At 37.5% G+C, this 22,281-nt stretch overlaps 1 protein-coding gene across 7 annotated transcripts in view; it reads right to left on the reverse strand.

Annotated features, from left to right (window-relative positions):
* PLAG1 (PLAG1 zinc finger) overlaps positions 1 to 22,116 on the reverse strand; it is a 51,683-nt gene extending 29,567 nt beyond the window's left edge. For 3 of the 7 annotated variants that reach the window (XM_021555680.4, XM_085573831.1, XM_085573833.1), the window contains exon 1: positions 21,881 to 22,107. The gene's annotated coding sequence lies outside the window, so the exon portion shown is untranslated. Of the gene's footprint in view, positions 21,422 to 21,880 lie in introns of those variants that run through there. The other 4 variants (XM_085573832.1, XM_085573830.1, XM_021555682.4 and 1 more) reach the window with 3 other exon arrangements.
* Positions 22,117 to 22,281: the final 165 nt, after the last annotated feature.

Raw genomic sequence — 22,281 nt, forward strand, 5'->3', positions numbered from 1 at the left:
GAGTCAGGAACAGCAGCAATTTCAGCACCCTGCTGAAAATGGGGATTTGGCACCAGCTCTGTCCTGCAGACCCAACATCCAAGAGGAACCAACCTGATGGAACAGATTGAGCACAGCAGACTAATGGAGTATTACAGCATTGTGAGATGCTCTCACTTTAGCAGCGATGACAAAAGGTGGTAAATGACCGAGTTAATATTATTATTGGCAGTGCATAGATCTCCTTGAATAAACTTGGCGCAATCTAAGTCTGCCAAACATCTACAATCACAACCGGGAGAGCACTGGGCAACTGTTTGAACTCGCTACCCCTAATAGAGTGAAAATAATGTAGAAGTTTACAGTCCTCTGCACCATAGATGGCTGTCCACCACAGAGACCAACACAGGATTTTATGAAAGATGAATTATAAAAAAAAGAACCTACCACACTTATATAATCTTACCTTTCATATTGAAATATTATCTTCTGATTTAACAGGAAGCAAGACTGTGATGAAATGTAACAGTCTCACAACTGCATCAAATCTAAGTACAAACTTTTTGCCTCATTTCAATATTGAAAAAGGTGGAGAAAAGTTATTTGAATATACAACTAATGATAGCATGGCCTCTTGCTTGAAGCACATTTTCAATGAAAGAATGAAAACATGGAGGTAAAAAAAAAAATCAAACAAAATGTCACATGATTTTTAAAACCATGAACCATGTCAAACATCCAGCTTTTCTTCAACAATACAAATAGTCTATGTACAAAAGAAGCACAACACTTCTAGTCTCACTCCATAAGTAATATTCTACACTACCACCTGAGAAAAGAGGAGTTAGTTTGAGAATAGTATGACAGGAAAAGCAGCAGATCAAGAGGAGATGACAACAGCTTTCTTTCAGAAAAAGGTGGAAGGATGTTAGCTAGGGACTTCTGCCAAGATTGGTCTTTAGTCTTTTTTGATTCAATATTTTCATTTAGATTTTTTTTTGTGCCTTTAAGTGAGCACTACAAAAATATGCAGAGAATATCAAACTAGGAGGTAGCAGAAGTACAGTGCAGACTGCAACAGCACACAAGAAAAAATGGAACAAACCCTAAGGACAGAAACAGGATGAAAAGGAACAAAAAACACCAGAGTAATGCTCTTAGAGACAGTGGTTGCTGCTGAGAAGTGATTAACTGTTAGCTGGAAACAGCAGAAAAGGAAAAAAATTGAGTATAACTCTCCTATAAGCAGCTAGTAAAAGCCACTAAAGAAAGCTGTTTCAGAAGAAATAAAATATAATGATTTTTAAAAAACAGCTATATTTTCAGTGCAGGAAGGCATATAAAGACAACATCATAGCAGACTACCAAGATCTTGCTGGGAACACCATGTATAAATCTGGTAATAAATATTCACAAAAAATTTACCTGGGATAGCACAACAAAACATCTGACCAAAGCGGAAAAAAAATACTAAAGTTCTTAATAAGTAAACCAAAGAGACAGTTAGTAGGGTTGGAACAAAGAAGTGGAAGTGTAAGCTTATAAAAATAAGTTTAGGCTGGAAATTAAAAGGCTTTCTAGACAACAAAACACTGGTTTTAAGTTTACATGGAAAAAACTTCACTAGTTTGCAAGTGGCTCTACATAGGTTCACAGAGACAGACGTGGTTTCTGTGACAGCGAGGCATCTGGCTCAGCCAGGGTGATTTGTTCCAGTTCTGGGTGATTTGTTCCGGTTCGGGGTCTCTGAATACTCATTGCAACACAACGATGGTCCTTGCAGGCCAGCGCAAAAGTCTATCAGCCCAGCAGCCTTGATCCAGGAAAAGCCAACAGCAGACCATGAGGAAGACAAATGCACAGTATTTTGGGGAAGTATCACCACTTGTGATTTAGGGACTTAGATCTAGACAGATTTAATACCCCCCTTTTCCACTATTTTGGCAGCCCTCTCTCATGCCCATGTAATCTTTTGTACCGACAACATCCCATGGCAAGGAATGCCACAGCTTAATTTCACATTTTATTAACAACAGCTTCCTATTAGCTTGTTCTGAGCCCATTTCCCACTATTTCTTTTTCCTCTTAGCTACTGATTTTGCCCACCCTTTATCCCATCACTATCACTCATTGTTCCTTTTTCATCTTGTCTGTGATACGAAATCTCTGTTTTCAGTATTCCCCCTTTTGAAGTCTCTTACAGAGCTGGGAAGTCTAAACCAACACGCCTTCCTTGCATGGAAACTGTTTCACTACTTTTTTCATTCATCACCTTGGCCTGTATCTTTGCCATGCTACTTACGGTATTGTAGCTCTTGTACTGTATTGAGGAGACACAACACAGATTGCTGCCTCGCTGATTTCTTTCCTAACAATTAATTCTCAATATGCAGTGAAGTACTATAGTAAGCCTGACATCTACACCAGGCAAAAAAGCATAAACTTCAATGAACAACTGGGATGTGGGTAGGAGAACACAAGAATAAACATATCGGTGAAGAAGCAACATAGTTTAGAAAAGGATGTCAAGCTCCAAGAAACAAGTGGAGTTTCTGGAAAAATCAATATACATGCAGAAAAGGGAGATGCAAATGAATAAATGGCATGCAAGCACAACTCAACTGAAGTGGCTGGAGAGACAGAAAGCTGAACAGACTGGCAGCTCTTCCAATGAAAGAGCTGGAGATGTGAAATTATACAAAAGGACACAGGTTTGAGAAGGCAATGCACCTGCCTTTTAAACATATCTGCAGTTTAACTCCTTGCAACAGCAGGTTTAGACACCTAGCAAAAGCTCAAGAGGCAACACAAAAAAGTTATGGAAAAGTTATGGAAAAAGTCCAGTAAAGGTTAGTAAATACAAATTTTTAGCTCAGGAAGCCTTTGACAAGTGAATTATTGAAGATCAGGAGACTACTCTGGGAGTTATCATCGCTATTCCTCTTAACTTTTCTTGAGACAGTAACTTTGTTTTTATCAGTGCCAGAAACAGAGCACCAGGTTTAAACACACACACAAGTATAATTATTCTTACTAAATAAAATGCAAGCATAGAATTTGACCAGCATTTCTCAGGTTAAATAAAAGTACTGTCATCTCAAGCCTTGATCAGGCTGCAAAGTCCTCCTGTAACAGTTCTTTAGCCACCCTCGATTTCAAAGCAGGACAATTCCTCTGTTACTTTGCACAAGAACCAATGCTGCTGTCAGTAAGTACAAATGTGAACTCAAATGCAGTATACTTGACTATGCAGAATGAGTGCGATCACATTTCACCATGCTGCCAAACACTTGCCATTATATGATAAACTCTTTTATTTAAGCCAACCTACAACTTTGCCAAACTGCCATTGTTTGGGCTGAAATTTTACAAATTAATGTTTGCTTCCCTGTTTTGCTTCTTCAGTTTTTATTCATTCAAAACAGTGCACTTCTGAAACAAAGTTTAATAGAAAAAAAAGTTCAGTCTGTGTCAAAAAATTCTGGCACACTTTTCCTACTTTTCCTTTGAATACCTTTCTTTGAGATAGAGACTTGAAATTTGACAGGGATAGTGGTGTAGCTATCATTTCTGTGAACTCTACCCAAATTCAGCCAGTTTTTTAATTATTTATTCCACAATCCCATTAGTAACTCAGAAATCAATGTTTCGTGTCAGATAACTGAACGCTGTCCTAGAGGTCTTAGATTCTAGTAGAGATCTTTGTGTCATTTAAACTAAATGCTACAGAGAAGATCATTAATTTTCCCAGTCCTTGTCATGTGTCTGCAAGGAGTGATTTGCAGAAATAGTTAGTGCCTGAACCTGACGTGAAAGGCAGTGAAAGCTGCATTCTAAACAGATTATGAAGACAATGGTTTTGAAAAACTCTGCCTAGCACTCTCAGAACAGGTTCTTCCAAAAATTCCACAGAAATTTGATTCTTAAATAAACAACTAAAGAAAAAAACCCATAGGAGTAATTTACTTTATTCCCACTGCATTTTATCCTGTGCATGCACTGCAGGCTCTCCTCATTTGGAATCAAGGTGCTTTACAGTGTAATTATCATGATACATGTTGGACAAGAGGTGTCTCCCCATCACAAGAGTCAGAAACAGTGTACAAACAGCTCAGCATTTCACCAGGGCAGGGACTGTGGCTGTTGGGCAGGTTTTCTCGAAGTACCCAGAGCCTGAAGCAAAATATCAAACATGCTAGAGAGCATACCAGAACTCTGTATAAATATGTTCCATTGTCAAGATCCATGTATAAATTTCCAGCCAGAAAACTGGCTTGTGAACTTCCATCTGTGGGATACATATTGATCTGAGAACCAGCATCCCACTAGGTATTTGCCTTCAATGATCCACGGCCTAAAAAACAGGATAGAATAGGAGTGCCCATGGTGATGACTGAGAGGAACATAATTTGGCTTTGAGAGCCTCTGTTGTGCCATATTGTTAAATTAACAAAATTAAACACTGTGCACACATGTAACTGCAAGTACTCTAACTGCTTCATTCCCTTTCTTTTCCACATGTCTCAGTTCTCCTCTTTCAAGCAACACAGTTTGTCAGGGGAAGGACAAATGCCGGCTGTTTTTTGCTTTTCAGCCTCTAGTACACTGAATCCTAAAAATGGATGCTATTTTTTTTTAAGACATTAACAAAGCAACACAACTCCTAAAGCCTTCTTTAGTTCTATTTATTCTTCTCTGGTCACCGGTGCTTGGAAACAAACATTCTTCCTGTCCACTGCTCTCCTGTGAAAGACCACAGTATCTATAGTTACTGGAGAAGTGTGTTTCAGTTATCTAGGCTCCAAACCTTCCCATGCTTTACTTTTCAGCTTGCCCTAGAGGGCTTGCTCTGTCCAACATCAGAACCAGGATTTCTCTCTTTCCAAAGGTAGCTGCTAAAATTCTCTCCTCACCCGGAAGCTCGTCAACTCTTAGGAGAATCAAACACCATGATCACATCTGAAACTGAAGAGCTGAAGAGTCTCTTCTGATCAACTTACAGCCCCCAGACAACTTGCCAGCACTGCCCCCCCCCAGTGCAAGGAAAGAGGTGTGATAGCAACTCTAGCCCTAAGAAATGCTGTCAGAGAGCAGAGGTTGAGGCTTAAAAAAAAAAAAAAAAAAAAAAAAAAAGGCAATTACCAACTTCCCCAAAACCATTTTTTCTTCTTATTTGTAGGCCTTCCTGCCAAAGAAATGCATATTGGGCAGGTGGCACACACTACCACAAGTTGACACTGCAAAACTGTCACCGGAAGGATACAAATAGAATCAGAACCAGCATCTCAATTTCCTTTGAAATATCCATGGTTTTCTAACAGCCCAAATAAGCAAACACCAGGATAATTCCCGATCCTAAGAATGGAATGGCATAGCTGAGCAGAGGAAGGAGGACTATATCAAGAAAGAATCTTTCCTATTCCTTTCTTAAAGCACGACTGCTTACAAGAAGCACTCTCATACAAATACAAGATATTTTTGTCTGATCTTGTTCAGCTGTTTCTCTTTGGACATTTGAATACCACATTTATCAAAAGTAATACTGTATTTTTGGTTAGAGGTGGATTAAGAATTTTCCTCCTTAGAATCTATGAGAAGATACTTCCTTCTTTAGTTCAGTGGAGCAGTGTGGCTAAGAAATTTTGGGCGTAATTCTGAAAGGTACAAACAAACAAGCCGAAGTCCAAGTTCATGCAAAGATCCTCTCAGGGCAGCTGTTTATTTTATATAATTCTTCCAGCTGTGCAAAGGTGCTCTAACAAAACAAAGCACACTGCAGAAGAAAGGATAAGAGCTCAACAAAACTGGAGTATGGCAGAGTTCTTCCCTGGGGAGGGGTGGAGGGGGTTGATTGGGGCGGGGGTAGAAGTCCAAGCCTGAGAAGCTTCTGTGGCACACAACACAGGGCAGCAAGACCCCGGAGCTGAAACCCTGCTGGCAGATGGGGTATTTCAGATGGTTCATCTCAAGGAATGTGTTAAGAACAGCACAGAAGAATCCAGTGAAGCATTCAAGTAGTCAGAGGATCAATATATTTTGCAGGTGTGTATAGCCTTGGTCACAATATGCTAGTGCTTTATCTATAAACTACTTGTCAAACTACACAAATATTCTGTTTCCTAGTGATTCTATGTCACAGACCATCATCAGACTAAGAAGTGCAGAAACATTTTTCTTTTGTAACTGATGAGTAATTTGGGAGTGAAAAATTAAAGCAGAATACAAAAGAAATCTGGTACAGAAAAATGGTACATTAAAAAATCTACTAATGAAACATTCAGAAAGAATGAATCTAAACAAAACCTAAAGTGAACTTTTCCTATAAATCAAAAATTTCAAAATGCTAAACAATAAGAGACTCGATTATGAAGAAATCTAAATGTGCAAAATAAAAAGGTCAAATGAAGGTGTTTGGAAGCATTATTAAAATGATCATCCACCCCAAGAAGGTAGTTTTCAGATGCACTGAGTATGCTGCACAATCTTATTTCATGCTCTCTCCATCTTTTCTTAGAGATATAACTGAAAAACATTGTTGAGGAAAGCTGCAGAAACTTGGAATAAACAGGAAAGAACAACATGATGAGAAACAAGTCATTGCTAGACAAAAAAATAGAGAAAGCAGAAATCCAGAAAACCTGAAGCAAAATAACAAACAGTTTAACCTTGCTGAGGACACTGGGACACACTGATGATAACTAGGAACACACATTCTTCTGATCCTCTTTTACTATAAGGAATTTATCATGAGCTCAACTTTTTCTCTGATTTGGCTTTTTAAATATGAAAGCTCCTCTTCGGTAAATACATTCTCATCTTTAAAACATAATTATGGTTGGAAAGTTGACACTAAAAATAGCACTTAAGGAGCTTCATATTTACATCTTCTTGATTTCTGTATCAATTTACTCGATTGCAACAGTCAAGTGTATGTCCTCTGGTCTCAAGACTTAAAGGAGTTCTCCCGAGGGTTAATCCTGAAGATAGTTTGACAGGGTGACAGTTTTCATTTTAAATTCATAAATTATAGGAAATCCAGTGTGTAACTGTCAACACATTATGTCTAAAGAACAAAGCATTCACAAATGTTTAGCAACTATCTTAAGAAAAGCAAGTATCTGAGAAAAAAAAAAAATAAAAAAACCACCAAAATTAGATTAGGGAAACATAAGCAAAAATAAAAAGAATACATATTCAACTAATCCATACTGGCATGCCAGGAAAACTTAAAGACAATTTGGAACAAACTTCACAAATTCTTACAATTAGGAAATACATGAGGAATAACATCATGAAAAAGTCTTCAAATTAGCAAGTGACCAAGAAGTACACACTTTGCCAATTTCAGTTCAAATCAAAATACTTCATGATACAAGCATATTTTTAGTACTTTTACAAATAAATGAGTTCTTTGGAATAAGATCCTTCACTCACTAACATTCTCATTTTTTTCCTTGCAGTCTCAGAAACAGCCATTTCAAGTTGACTTTTCCAAATTTCAAAATTAAAAGGGACACTTCACCTCATATGAAGTTAGAGTCTGAAAAAAGGAAAAACATATTTTAAATATGTATCTTGGAAAAGCTGCATTTGTTTTTTTTTTTCCCCCTTCACTTTAATGACTATCTGAAAGAACTACTGCACTAACCTGATGACACACTTATTTATTATATTTTCTTATGCCTGTTATTCACTTTCTGGCAGTAATACAACTTCATTTAGCAATAGTTTGGACCCCTCAGTAAGGGAATGTGTACATAGTAGCTCTCTAATCTTGCTGCCCAGCTGCTAAGACAGTCACATGAGTCACTTGCTGCCTTTAGAGCAACACACACCACTTGCTGAATTTAGAGACATTCTCTGTTTCTGCACTGGCCATACATATAAATTGAGTAATACCCTATCCTAACTACATACAAAACTCTCTAGGTATTTGTTTTTAGGGTTTTTATATTTAAATCAGTGAGTCAAAGAACATATTTTTTTACTAATGCAGTTAACAATCCAGCTCCACAAAGTGATTTATGTACCAGTTTTCAGTGTTACCGCTCTCATGCCTGTTGGGATAACTTCAGCAATCAGTTCAAATGTAGGTAACTTCATCTAATTGTTTAGTGAAAATCCAGCCCTGGAAGAACGAAGAACTCTGTACGCCAGGACGATTCAGTATTCAGCTTCAGAAAAAAATACTTTACAACAACTCCTTCCTTATCAGTATTTTAAACTGTGGCTGTTTGGAACACCACCATATTCAACAGTCTATTTAAAAACAATTTACATAAAGACTGGCATAGTTGCTTCCATGTAGCACCTGCTAATACATACAACTCCTTGTGGAAAATGCTTTATTTACTAACATAACCCATAAGTGTTATGTAGGAAATGCTATTCTCATGCTATTTGGTGCAGTGCCTTACAGGAAAGCACAGTGAGGAGACAGTCCTTTTGACTATTGCTGCATCACCAACGTAGGCCTCATGTTTCATTTTTCTCTGCATCACTAAATACCTTCTTTCCATATTCTCCCTGTGTCACATTACAGCACTGCTCTTTGCAGATGGTTATACAGGGACGAGATCAAAGCCACCAGGTATTGTGCTCTGCCCATACGTGTTTACTGACTACCAGAGTAACAAAAGCCCCACAGAATCACCTCAAGGTAAAGGGCTCATGCCACCAAACCTGAGGAGTCTTACATTGTGTGAGGCACACTTCTACATTCTACAGCCATTCTACACACATTGCACATTATTCTACAGTCCAAAACCACACTGGCACGAATTCCAAAAGATGTTTCAGCGGGCCTAAGGAAGAATGTAGCATATCAAACCTTAGTTAACTCTGTTAGTTTCAAGTATAGCCAAGCTTGCCTTAAAACAGAGTTCTTGCCAGTAGGAAATCACAGTAGGCAATGTCCCAACTTGCCAGTTAGGCAGTAGCACATTTTCAAGCTAAATATTCTAATCTGTCATATAACATTAAATAGACCTCCATAACTAGCCCGAATAGAGTATCACATAGGAACAACTAACTAAACTTTTCACTCATGTTGTACCATTCTGAATTAGCATTTAAAAAATAAATGAAAATGGTTACTTCTATGCTGTTTTGGCAAATTTTGCATAGTAATTCAACTACATACAAACAAATTCCTTGTATTGGTATTTATTACCTAAAAAATTCTACTCGCTGGTTTACACAGAGCCAGTCAACATATAGGTAAATCAGATTACCACACATATATATAATGTTCTTAACAGCAACACTTAAGATTTCTGAAGTCAAAAGATACGACAGAACTCTATTTTTCTGTTGCATTTTTTCCACTTTACTGAGTTTTCTGCCAAGTCAGTACTGCTGTTTCCCACGTCTGTGTGACTCTTTACTCAGCAACAGTATACAATTACAAACATTGAAAAGACAACTTCAGAAAAGAAAGTGGCAGAGGAACATGGGGTAAGATTAGCAATTGAAACAACTAATCCAGATGAATCCCAAGAGTCTCCAATCCAGCTGGCATAAATTCTCCTACTCCTTCGTCTTTTCCCTCATCAGTACATTATTCTGTTCAGGTATTTTATTATCACAATACAATATTCTCCATCAAAGATTAGGAATTACTACCCCCTCCCACTGCAAAAAAAATTTGCATATGCCAGTTTTAATCATCAATTTGTCCCCAATAGCCAGAACTCCTTAGAGGAGGCCAAAACATGCTGTCAATTCTTGGAACAAAAAAAATCTTCAATTTGATAATGAAGGTATTATGCATTCTATTGAGGATATTTCTTTCCTTAAGAACTCAACTTCATGGGTTTATTTCTGGGCTATCCTGAAATCTCTTAGATAGGCTCTTGTAAGAGGCAGCTGCTTAGAATAAAAACATTACCTACAGAGTGATGTATGATGGCTTAGTGGATTAGCATGGTAAAAACATAATCTCTTTTGACATAGCTGTTTTTAAGTGTTCTTAAAAAAATTACAAAATGTTAATTCTGTTTTCCAGTAAACATAACTTCTGATCTGCTGAGTCAGAGATGTTATGCATAATAATCACAGCAGGAATACAATCCTATTTGTATGTTTTTGGAGGAAAAAGCATGAGCACAATTTTGTGCAAATAATAAGAAAAAGAAAAATTACAGAGCAGAATTCAATTAAAGGCAAATCCACCAGAGGAAAACTGTAGTTCTAACCAACCAAAATACTTGTTTTCCTAGGTAATTTCCATATTTCTAGAAAGTCAACTCCAGAGCCATATAACACCCACATACAGGTTTTATAATATGATATGCACTTCAATATAATATATAATATACATAGTATACATAATATACATATTATAATATATATTATATAAATTTTATACTATAATATAATATGTACATATTATATAAGAAAATGTACTTTCAACGGTGGGCTAAAATACTTTGTGCTACTAAGTCGGCACAGTACCACTCTTCTATGTATCACTTTTAATTCTGAATTCAAGACCCCCAAACCAACACTCACTAACTTTAGAAAGCACTTTATCATGCACTATCTGAAGGTAGCAGAAGAGCTTTGTGTTTTTACAGCTTCCAGAAATCATCATGGAAGTTTCTGAATACCTAGGAATATCTAGGTTACGGATGTATGTAGACACAATGTAATTTTTTGCTGTGATTGAGTTATGATGGTTTTGTTATCAAAAACTATATCCTTCTATTATGTACTATATTAACAAATATACTAATATACCAACGTTCTCTTACTGAGGGAACCAAGCTACTGCTAAATGAATCTTTCATGACACGTAAGTATTATTTACTTCACTGAAAAATATTACCAGATTAGTGCAGTAGTTATTTTTCTTTGCTTTCAAGACAGTTTAGTATTTTTTTTAATATTTTAACTTTGTGGTTACATTAATTGCCCTTTCAAGCTGATGGGCTTGTAAAATCGTCCTGAAGTGTTTGTTTTTGATACTGCAGGAAAAAATTAAAATGCCAGTAAGTAAAAGAAACATCTTCTTCCAAATAATTAATTTATTTGTAAAAGCCAGAATTAAGCAGTTCCCTGTTCACACTTTAGAAAGCAACCAATCCTTCACTGCTGGTCTGCTCCTTCCACTTTCAGGACACTGTAGTTCCATCATTAAGCAGCATCCCCTGCCGAGAAGCACATGACTCTACCGTTCCATGATGTACCCTCAATGACCACCAGCTTCTGAATGAAGCTACAAAAATACTGGTTTTTACTTACTAAAAAAATCCCTGAACAGCTTGCTTCTTGCCAACCTGAAAGACCACCCTTTCAATAAGTGCCACCTGAAACAATTTCAAATGCACGTCACAGTATTAAAAAAAAAAAAAGATCACAGAGAAATACCACTTGCCCCCCGAGAAGCACTTCAGTTTTAACACAGATCTCTCACTCTGAGATAGGTTTATTATGTTGGCATTACAGAGCATCCAGTTACTACTATACATTTACCAAAGACCTACCTAGAACTTGACAGATGGAAATGGTGATGTTTGGAAAGCATGAAATAAAGGCTTCATATCTCAAAGGTCCACAGTGAAAGGAATTGTTAGCATCCAACTAGATTCTAATAAGCTTTGCAAGAGGAACCTGGGCCATGCATTTTTACTAACTGTTTATTTAATTTAATTTGTTTTCATTTATAGCAAAGCACTGTTGACAAGAAAAGGAAACTTTCAAATAATCTGGTCAAGATCAGATGGGAAAACATCTCCCTCTTCCACTCAGAAATTCTATAGTTCAGATCATTCAGAAACTTTGCCAGCCACTGCAACAAACTTAAAAAAATATCACGAAGAAAACTTCCTAAGCAAGTGACAAATGTAGAAAGTAGGGGTTAAAAAAAGGATTAATTTTTTACCCTCATAAAACCAGTCTAAAAATACTCAAAGCAAGAAGACATAACACGCACTCTGTAGTTCAGAACCCTGCCATGCACAGGGAGTGAAGTAATTTTGACTACATACCCTCTCAGATGTACCCCCAAACAGAAAATCACATCACAAAATTACAAAGTTGCTAAGTAACAGTTAATTCATAAGTTAATTCACAAAGGCAATATAATCTTTGTCCAGGAGACCTCAAAACCTTCCTACAAAGGCCTAACTTACAAAACATTTGGATATATTAGAGAATTGTAAAATGGTCTGAGATGGAAAGTACCTTAAAGATCATCCAGTTCCATGGGAAGGGACACCTTTCACTAGACCAGGTTACTCAAAGCCCCACCAAACTTGGCCTGGAACACTTTCAGGGATGGGGCACCCAGAGCTTCTCTGGGCAACCTGTTCTGGTGCCTTACCAACCTCACAGTAAATAATTTCTTCCAAATGTCAATTCCAAACCTATCTTCTGTCAGCTTTACTCCTTATCACTACACACCCTTATAAAAAGTCCCTCCTCTACAGAGGCTGTTGCCAGCCAAAATGGTGGCAAATTTTATATATATTTGGGAAGGAAGAACTAACAGTTAAGCTCTTTCTTAACTGTTCTTAAATGCTCTAAGTTAAGCTCTTTCTTCTTCAAACTATGAGTCTTACAATCTCAAAGTAAGGAATGGGATTTAAGTATACTTCACAGGACAGTTACAAAGCACTTGCAACCTGACAGCTAATTTTTGCCTGCCTTTCAGCTTTTTTTTGTTAAGAAGCCTACATGAAACTTTCATGCTAAAACTACCTTTAAATACCAAACTACCTCCTTTATGATGAAATTTGGATGCTTAGCAGAAGGGATTATTTGACCTTCAACCACAGTTTAACACCTAAAACTAAGACAAGAACATTCATTTAGATTATCCATTAAATCTTTGAGGCTTTGCTCAAGAGTTGAGAGAATTTTGATTGCTTGGTTCCTGATGAAAAATGGAACAAGCAGCACAATACTCAAATTCTTATTCAGACAAAATCTTTAGGAAATTTAATCTGCTAATGAAGAATTATGGAGTTCATTTCAAGATAACTGAATATATTATCAGTTTCAAGGTTGCAACACAACTATGTGACTGATATTACAAATTCTTATGATTTAGGTATTTTGAGAGGACTGAGGGGCAGTGATTTAAGTCACCAGAGTACCTTTTTGACCACATCTGTCTTCTCACTTGAGGATTTAAGAAAGATCCAGTCTCTTTTTATGTTCAGTTGTTTTATGAGTCAAAGTACAGAAAAACTGAAAATAATAACACATATCCAACCTCCCCAAACTAAAGTATCTTGCTACTCCAATCAAACTGACAAGCAAAGTAGTTAAAAACTGTTTAAATGCACTTTCCTTTCAGTACAAATATTAAAGTATAATAAAAAGCATGAAGCTTATTTTACATGATGCATAGATAAAAACTGTACTAGAAATTGGAATGTATTTTTCAATATGGACTTAACTTACTTGTTCTCAAATATTCTGACATGGCCAAGTTTTCAATGGTTAAATAATACAGGGCAGACCTCTAAAACCATTTTCCCCCCCAAGAAACTTATTTCACAGTTTAACATTTCTGATAGTATAATCTAGATTTCTGTTTGTCTTCTACAAGAATTAACACTAGAAGTGTGTTTGAGTATTTCTTATGAGAAACAATGATAACACATATTTGACAAGACCTGACATCTTTTCCTCACAGATAAGTTTAATATTCATCCAGTTAGGGACTATTCCCATCACCCAAACAACATCAATATTAAATTTCCTGTATGACACAGTACTCAATTTTTCTACCTGTAGCATCACCAGCTCAAGTTAATTTCACAGTACTCTTTGGCACAATTTTTGTAGTACAAAAATTATCAATAGCTAAACTTAAAGGGACACAAATAGATTCTGAGAGAATAAAAGAGTTTTAAAGAAGTTAAAGAAGTGCTGAGTTCAGAAAAGAAAAGGATACACTCAGGCAGCTAAGACAAAAAACCCTTTAAAATTATAACTGGGAAAACATTACATTTTACAAGTAATGAGAAATTAAACAAATTTGATATAAATATTTCATATATACTTTTTAAAGCAATTTCAACACATACTAAAACCAGCCTGAATAATTAGGATAATTAACATATTAGGATTCTTAGTTAACTTTTTAAGTAAAAAATAATGTAACTTTGTTGTTTAGGAATAGAGCTGATTTCATTGTACTGGTATGCTTATAACTGTACTTAAACACCATTTAAAATAGCATGTAGCAACACCATCCTTTGACAGATGCAATAATATTTTTATGACTTTCTCTGAAACTGATTAAAATATAGCCATAAGCATTATGTTTGTGCTGGGGCATAATTAGGAGTGGTTTAGTCTGAGCACAATCCTTGTATTCAAAAGAATAAAAGAAAATTTCAAATCACAAATAAAAAAATGCCTAAAGATTTAAATAACTGGCATTTATATCTAAGATCTTCTCTAAGCTAGGTGGTTCAGTATTTCCTAGCATCCTAGGTGAGACAAATCATGTAAGTATTGATCACAGTAACTTCCAATGAACAAAATCAGCTTGAACAATATTGTGTTTAGCTCTTAAACAGAACACAAAACTCTGACACTATTTTATATTTGTTTTATTTTACTTTTATACTCTTCTTGAAAGTACTTATGAGGAGAAGAGCACCAGTAACTGATAGCAGGTAGCTAACACCATAAATTTACACCTTTGTAATGTATTATCTTATGAAAACAAAAGAACAGCTGCAGGCAATTCCTACTTTTATATATTTATATTTTATCTATACTTGCATGTGATACTAAGTCTTGCATGTAGGCAGCTGCAGTAAATGCAAAATAGTATAAATGAAAATTCCACACGTGACAGTAGGAGTTTGAAGAAACTTAACATTTACAAACTTGTAAATGTTTTATTACTAACTATACTGGCTTGATTGAAATTTAATAGCAAGCTGCCAGAATCTCACATTCTGCCTTTGCTTCAAATAGATCTCTTTAAAAAAAAAAAATCCTATACCACAATTGATTCAAAAGACATGATATTATCCCTAAGCGTCTCCTAAAAATGTGTGCATGACTGTATCTATCCCACATATAAATGTAGCATTCATGATAAATACATACACCACACAGTAAACAGTTTTATTACAAGTGACAAGCACTTGAAACAGTAAAATCTGATTTGCGTACACAGAGTCTTTCTGCTGTTCAAACATATAGTATAGCGAGATCTCATTAACTCAGAATCAGATGATTTGCAGGGATTTTTAGAAAACTCATGCACTAGCAAAAAACAAGTACGTACTCAACACATGAAGAGGGAAGGTAAGTTTTCTGACAGCCTTGTTCCTTTTTGGTTATTTGGCAATTCACAGTAAATGTGCATAAGGCAAAATCAGCAATCTACATCTTATTTCCTAAGAAATACTTTACATTTGCAGACTGCCAAATCTGATGTGACTCACAACCATAAAGAAAAGCTTTTAGGGTTAGAGATACACAGTGTCAGGCTACTGGTAAATTACCTGCACAATACATAAGCAAATCTACATGCAATCAGTATGGCTAAATTGTATCAAATAAAGTATTATTACAGCAGTATGGAAGAGATTATTATTAGTTATCCTAACTTGAATGAAAAAACAACTTTGACAAATAATTCCCTTTAAACACTTTCTAATCTGATTTCTAGGGATATTTTCTTTGAGAGAGGAATTTAGCACATTAAGTGCAAAAGAAGATTACAGCAATTCAGTTTACTGTAACAGACACTTCTTGCATTTTTCCAAGTTTCTTTACATAGTTATTTCTTAATTGCAACTGATGGCAATTCTTATGTTCTACTTTCCTGACTCCCACTTGACTTTCCCAAATCTGATTTGAGGTATTTTACTTCAGAGTTCTGAGTAACTGTTGTATGCATTATAGCCATACTTGTCTGCATTCGGTTTTTTTTAATCTCACTTTTTGGTTTTATAATAGTTCAGAACTGTGGGTTTTTTTCCCTCTCCTTTCCTCCAAACAAATACCCATTGGGCCACATTTTATTTTCTTTGTGCCCCCCTCCAAGGCTATAAAAAACATCAGATTTGGTCATGAATAGAATAGCTCACCACTCTGGCCATGTGTTTTAATGTATCTGACAAGGTATCTCTATACTCTGGACAGGCAATGAACCAGGAAGGAGAAACAAGAAGGCTACAGAGAAGACTATAATAGAAACAGATTTATTCCTTCAACACCAGAATAACTATAGATCTTTCTCACTCTTCACTGTCAGGTATGTACTTACACAGTCATCTCAAACCCCTGACATATATGGTGGTTAATTTTAATGCCATGATCCTACAGTAACCGTTTGCTAGATGTGCAGGGTCCATTTAAATATTAAAAATATTAACACATCCTATGAGAAGGCCCCATCCTTTAAAACTGTGAGCATACAACTACTCTAAAAAGCACACTATATCTTTTCAAAAGTCAAAAAACTCCCTCTAGTTCTATTAATTTCTGCTATTTGTCCCAAGATGAGACAATAACAGGTGAACAGTGATACAGATGTAGATAGAAAACACTTTAACAACACAAACTAAATAAAAATAAAACTGAATCTGCAGTAATGGTGACCAGTTCTGTTTATTATTAGGTTTTCTGAACTTGCATACAATTAGGATCTTTTGCATTTGGTATTTGGTGGAAAACTGTTTATTTAAAATGCATTAGTAACTGCAATCTATGCAATTTCAGAAAAATGTTCAGTATATTCCTTGACAACTAAAAAAAAAAAAAGCATCTGTGTAAGTGATTATATTGCAAGTTGATCAGTGTTTTACATTCAAGTTACAGGATCACATAATTTAAAAATCAATATAAATTGAATTAAATTCTAGATGTGGGTTTTTTTTAGATTAGAGGAAAATACACAATTGTCTATTATCAAAATGACCATATAACTGCAAAAAGACCACTCTCATGCTTCAGAAATTCAAACATATTATATCTGATCAATACAAATGTTACTTTGTTCTAATATTTAAATTATTTTAAAATAGCTTTTTAAGGCTACCTAAACATTTGGTAATCAGTTAAAGATGCTTAGCAGTTCAGTGGATAAATATTGTCCATTTCTTTCAAAAGCTCTGCAAGCTTACTAATAGCAGATATTGGGAGAATAATTCCTTGAAAGCAAGTTCTCTGTCACTTCAGTGGTGGTCACTGCTAGCTCCTTTTAAGTCTATACTGATTTGAGACTGGTCTAAGTACTTGAACAGATTTCATGTTTCCCAGAATATTTCTGCTTGGTAAACATATAAATTTGTTCAAGAACCCTACCAAAAAGTATTTGTTCACAAAAACTGGTTTTAACAACATATGGGGTTATAGACAGAAAATTTTAAAAACTTTTGGTTTAGACTCTGAAGCAAAAACATCTATTTTACAAAATAACCTTGAACAGCTACAAACAGTGGTTTATTTAGAACATGAGTAGTGCTCTCCTTAACCCATTAATTTTAAAACATATGCAATACTCTGAAAGAAGGAGACTTTAGGGCACCATTTTGACTAACCAGCTGCAGAGATGGACAACCATTAGAAGTGTACTTTGTACACAGTGCCTTTTTGAATTACACAAACTTTTTAAAAGTTTCTTAATTTAAATCTCAAAAGTTCTACATTGAAAACTAATTTTTCAGGATAATTACTAAATTAAAAGTACACACCAAGAGACACATTTGAGCTAAGCATTCAAAGAAAGATGAATGCATGTCACTTTAGATTCCTATATTTGCTTGTACTGTTGTAGAATACTGTAGTTATTATTTTTAAACACTATTGGATAGGATTGGTAAGTCTCTAAAAAGAATTTTAATACATTTACACCTCTCCTGTTTATCCAGAAAAAGTAGGTTAGCTTTACCAACAACAGACCATATTATTTGTTTCCTCAGGTGTTTTAATTTTAGAAAATCTTGAAAAAAAAATCAAACTGTATCATGTATGGATTGAGACCAATACATGACAAAGAAGATTATCTTAACTCTTAGAACAAGGAAGCTTTGAAAGTTACTTTGTATTTTTATTTAAAAAAAAACACTTCATCACTGTAAGAATTCTGTTTTCTACAAAAGAGTCAGTTTGCAAAAACATAATCCTAAACAACATTTTTTTCTGTTATTATTATCTCCATCTGGATTATACCTTAAAATTAAAATGGTTTAGAAGAGTATCAAATTCTGAGAGAACACCCTTTCCTCTTTCTCCACCCTAAATCCTCAATTTTGTACTGTAGTTGGATACACTGAATTTGCTTTGTAATACATAGCTGTAAGTCAAGAAAGATACTCTACAACACTGCTTCCTTCACATTGTTATTACCAGTGTCTATAACTATTTTCAGCATTAAAATATTAATGATTAAAAAGCTCTAAATTAGGTAAAAAATGTAGAGACATGTTAAGCACTTCATACTGATGGTCACAGAAACAGCATTTGAAGAGTTCTCAGTTCCATTAACTAGTTTATTTAAGTTAGTTCTGCACATCTACCCTGGTACATTAAAACTACCAACATATGGTGAACTGCTATTAATTTATCAAATTTCTATGCATTCCAGGGTAATGTTACTTCAGTCAATCAAAATAATAGATCAGTTTAAGAAGTAATCAGAAAGGAACTTTAAAATCTCAATTCTTACTAACTATAAAAGAGATCTCTAAACCATAAAAGGCAGTTTTAGAAAAACATACAATATCATTCCTTTGTACAAAATGATTAATCTTTCTTTTTTAATGACCCTTTTTTCTAACCTAAAAGTAGTTAATATGATTTAATTTTCACAACTGTGAGTCACTGGAAAACTCTGAGATTTCTTCCCAAATCTTTAACCACAAGGCTATCCTAGGCAACAAGTTTCTTTGGTCACACTTGCAGAAAGGGTACAGATCATTTGCAAGCACATGCTATTCAACTCAGAGGGCTATCACAACTCCTGCTCAACTTCCACAAATTCACAGAAAACATGTGCTGCAATAGCCTCCATCCAAGTTCAGTACCCCATTTTCCCTCTCAAGAACTGCATACCTGTACTCAGTTTTCAATCTAGAACTAAGTACAAAGACTTCAAAAACAAAGCAAGTGTAAAGGCAACATTGCAACTCCTCATAAAGCTATTAAATTGCCATGCTAAAAGGCGATGCTAATTTTTTAAAATAGGACATTCAAAAAGAAAATTAAAATACATAGGAGATAATAGAGACAAGCAGAGCATTTTGCATCATCACAGTTAAACATTTACAAGTTAAAAATTAAGAAAAAAAACAGTATCAGCCAGAACCCATGCTAAAAGCATGCAAGCATACACACATGCACACATACACATGACACTAGACTACAGTTAGGATGACTTTTCTTTCTTTAAATAAAGCCAGAGGCAATTCTTCCAAGTGATGCTATAACTACATAGCTAAGGTGTACTTGTAAAGAGCCCCTACTTTGGCCAATTAAAATCTACAGTTATTTTTCAGTATTTTCAAAACCTCTGGGGATGGTTTAGGAGATTTAGGCATAGAATAAACTTTTGAACAAACTCATGTGTTCCCAACAAAACTGAATGTATTCAAAGTAAAAATAATGCACTTCACAACTTTCACAAAATGTCTGTGAAATTTCCCTACACACAGGGAATTAATCTCCTCCCATAGAATTCACAGCTACCAGAACAGCACTAGATCTTAATATTAAACAACCTGAGACTATTTCATTTCTGCAACATACATTCCAAAAAACACTCTCCAAAACACAGCATTTTAATTAACACACCAAGAAAACTCTCCTGAAGACCTGCTACACACAAAAGAATTGCTTTGATCTCAACGATTCTGCACGTTTCCCCCTGTTATCCTTCCCTAATTTATCAGACTAGGGCCGATTTGATACCTTTCCATTAAAAAAAAAAACAACGAACCACCCCTCTGCTAGAGGCAGAGGTGCTGCAGAGGTGATGATAACCCTAGGAAAAGAGAAGCTGTCTCTTTAAAATGCCTTGCTATGTCCCTGATCCCACGTGGAACCAACATCAGCAGCACTTTCGCATTAACTTCAATGTGAGGCGAGATGAGGCATCATTATTTCATATAAATAAAACGAGGAGACTGCAGAATACATTCTTTGTAGGAGACAAACAGGTGAACCGAACGTGCCAGGGAAATCAGCAACCACCCGCAGAAGAGGTGCCCTGCCCCCGAGCCCTCTCTGCTCTCCCTATGGAGCATTAGCTCAACCCCACACCACTCTGAAGGATCCAGTTCAAATAGAGGAGTGAGCCACCAAGAAAACTTGAAATTCAAAGGCAACGAAAATGCACTTTATAAACCGGAAAGGTTTACTCTTTGCTTCACACATCCTAATTAGATCAGGAAAGTGACACTACAAAAGCATTACATTCCGGACCGAAAAAAAAAAAAAAAAAAAAAAAAGGGGGTAAGAAAAAGACAGAGGAAAAGAAAGGAGCCCCCATCTCCCCAAATCCCCCAAAAACACACACAAAAAATAAGCATTAAAAAAGGAAGTTATAAAGCACCACATCCAGCATTTATCTTATCTAGGATCATTCTACATTACCCCCAAGTTATACACTTTCTGCACCATCATCTCCCCCTACCTCTCTGTCCTGAAAGGGATTTTCACGTTTTCTCATTGTCGGTGGCGAGTTATAAGAGGCTTTTGCCTTTCCAAAGAATTCATCAACAAAAAAAAATAATAAATATTAACTCCTTGCTCCCTGAAACCTTAAAACGGTCTCGGGAAGACACGGGTTTTATACTGTTACCTTGAGGAAGAAAAGGGGGAGCAGCCCCGATTTTTAGGTATTTTTTGGCTTTTTTTTCTGATTTTTATTTTGTTATATGCCTCAGTTCTCCCTCCATTTTGGTTGTTTATGATACTGACAACAAGCTGTCCCTGCTCTCTCTCTCTCTCTCTCTCTCTCTCCGGATCTCTCCTGCTTTCAGTTAGCAAACCCCCCTCCCCAATGCAACACGACTCAGCACTTACTTGGGTTCACACTTTTCTCTAAACACACACCGATGGGGAAGGGAAAAGCTCCTGGGCTAGTCGGAGGGGGAGAGCAGGCAAATTCGTTTCTTTATTACGAAAAAAAAAACTTTTGTCCAAAAAACGACGGGAAAGGGGGGTCGAGCGCCCCAAAGTCACTCCGGATCCCCCCAAAGAAGCAGCCGCCAGGTCCGGGGGACACCCCACGGGTAGCCGGGTCCACGGGGGAAATTTCTGTGCGAAATTTGTCCGGTTTGAGGCGGTGGGCGAATTTATATTAATTTTTTCCCTCATTTTTCGGCACCGCGGTCTCTAATGTCTTCCGCTCCCTCTCTCGCCGCTCTCGCCGCTGTCACTGCATTCACAGCACAGGCTCCGGAGAGGCGAGGAGGGGAGGGGGCGGCCGCGCCGCTCCTGCCCCTGCCCCTGCCCCGCGGCCCCGGCCCCGGGCCGCCGCGGGGGTCGGCGGCGGGCACCCCGCGCCCTCCTGCCGTCCCACGGGCAGCCCCGCCGCCTCGCCCGCTCCTCGCGAACCAGCAGAGCGCCGCGGGGAGGGAGGGGAGGAGTGGAGGAAACTCCTGAGTGAGGTTTTTCTGAAAATCATCTCTTTCTCCCTCCGAGGGAGGGGAAGGGGGGTGGGGGGGGCACCGCTCGCCTCGCCTCCCCTCCCCTGCTTTTCCCCCCGGGGGGGTCCGACGCGGGGCGGCGGGGGGCTGCGGGAGATGGGGGGAGAGGGATGGAAGCGAAGGATGGTTAACACAAACTTTTCCTCACTGCTCGCTGCTCCTCTCTGCTCTCCCCCCTCCTTCTCCTCCTCCCCCTTCATAATTTAAATAACCCTGATATTTCCCTGCTAAACCCCGGCGCTTGCCCCCCAAATCCGCAGCAGACTCACCGCGGGAGCCTCAGCATCCCCTCTGCGCCCCGTTTCCACCCTTTACAGTGTTCTCCGATTTTTCTGTAATTTTTTCCCCATATTTCGGGCTGGACGCGGCGGGCCTGGAAATTGTTTGCTTTCCCGTCTTTCCAGCAGCCATTGTAGTGTATGCGCTGCGGTGCAGCCCAGCCTGCCGCACACGCCGCGCCCACACCGCCCGCCGCCCACACGCACCGCGGGTTGGACGCCTCCCCCAGTCAGTCAGGGCCGCGGCCGCGCCCCGCCGCCGGCGCCTGCGGCCCGCGCCGCCCGCCCCGTTGGTGGAAGGAGGCGCCGCTCACGGCCGGGGCGGGCGCGGCGCCGCCGCCATTGGCGGCCCGGCCGTGCCACTCAGAGCCGCCGGGGCGTGGGCGGCGGCG

The sequence above is a fragment of the Lonchura striata genome, chromosome 2 (genome assembly GCF_050655825.1).
Source record: "Lonchura striata isolate lonStrDom1 chromosome 2, ASM5065582v1, whole genome shotgun sequence".
In the NCBI taxonomy this organism is placed as follows: Eukaryota; Metazoa; Chordata; class Aves; order Passeriformes; family Estrildidae; genus Lonchura; species Lonchura striata.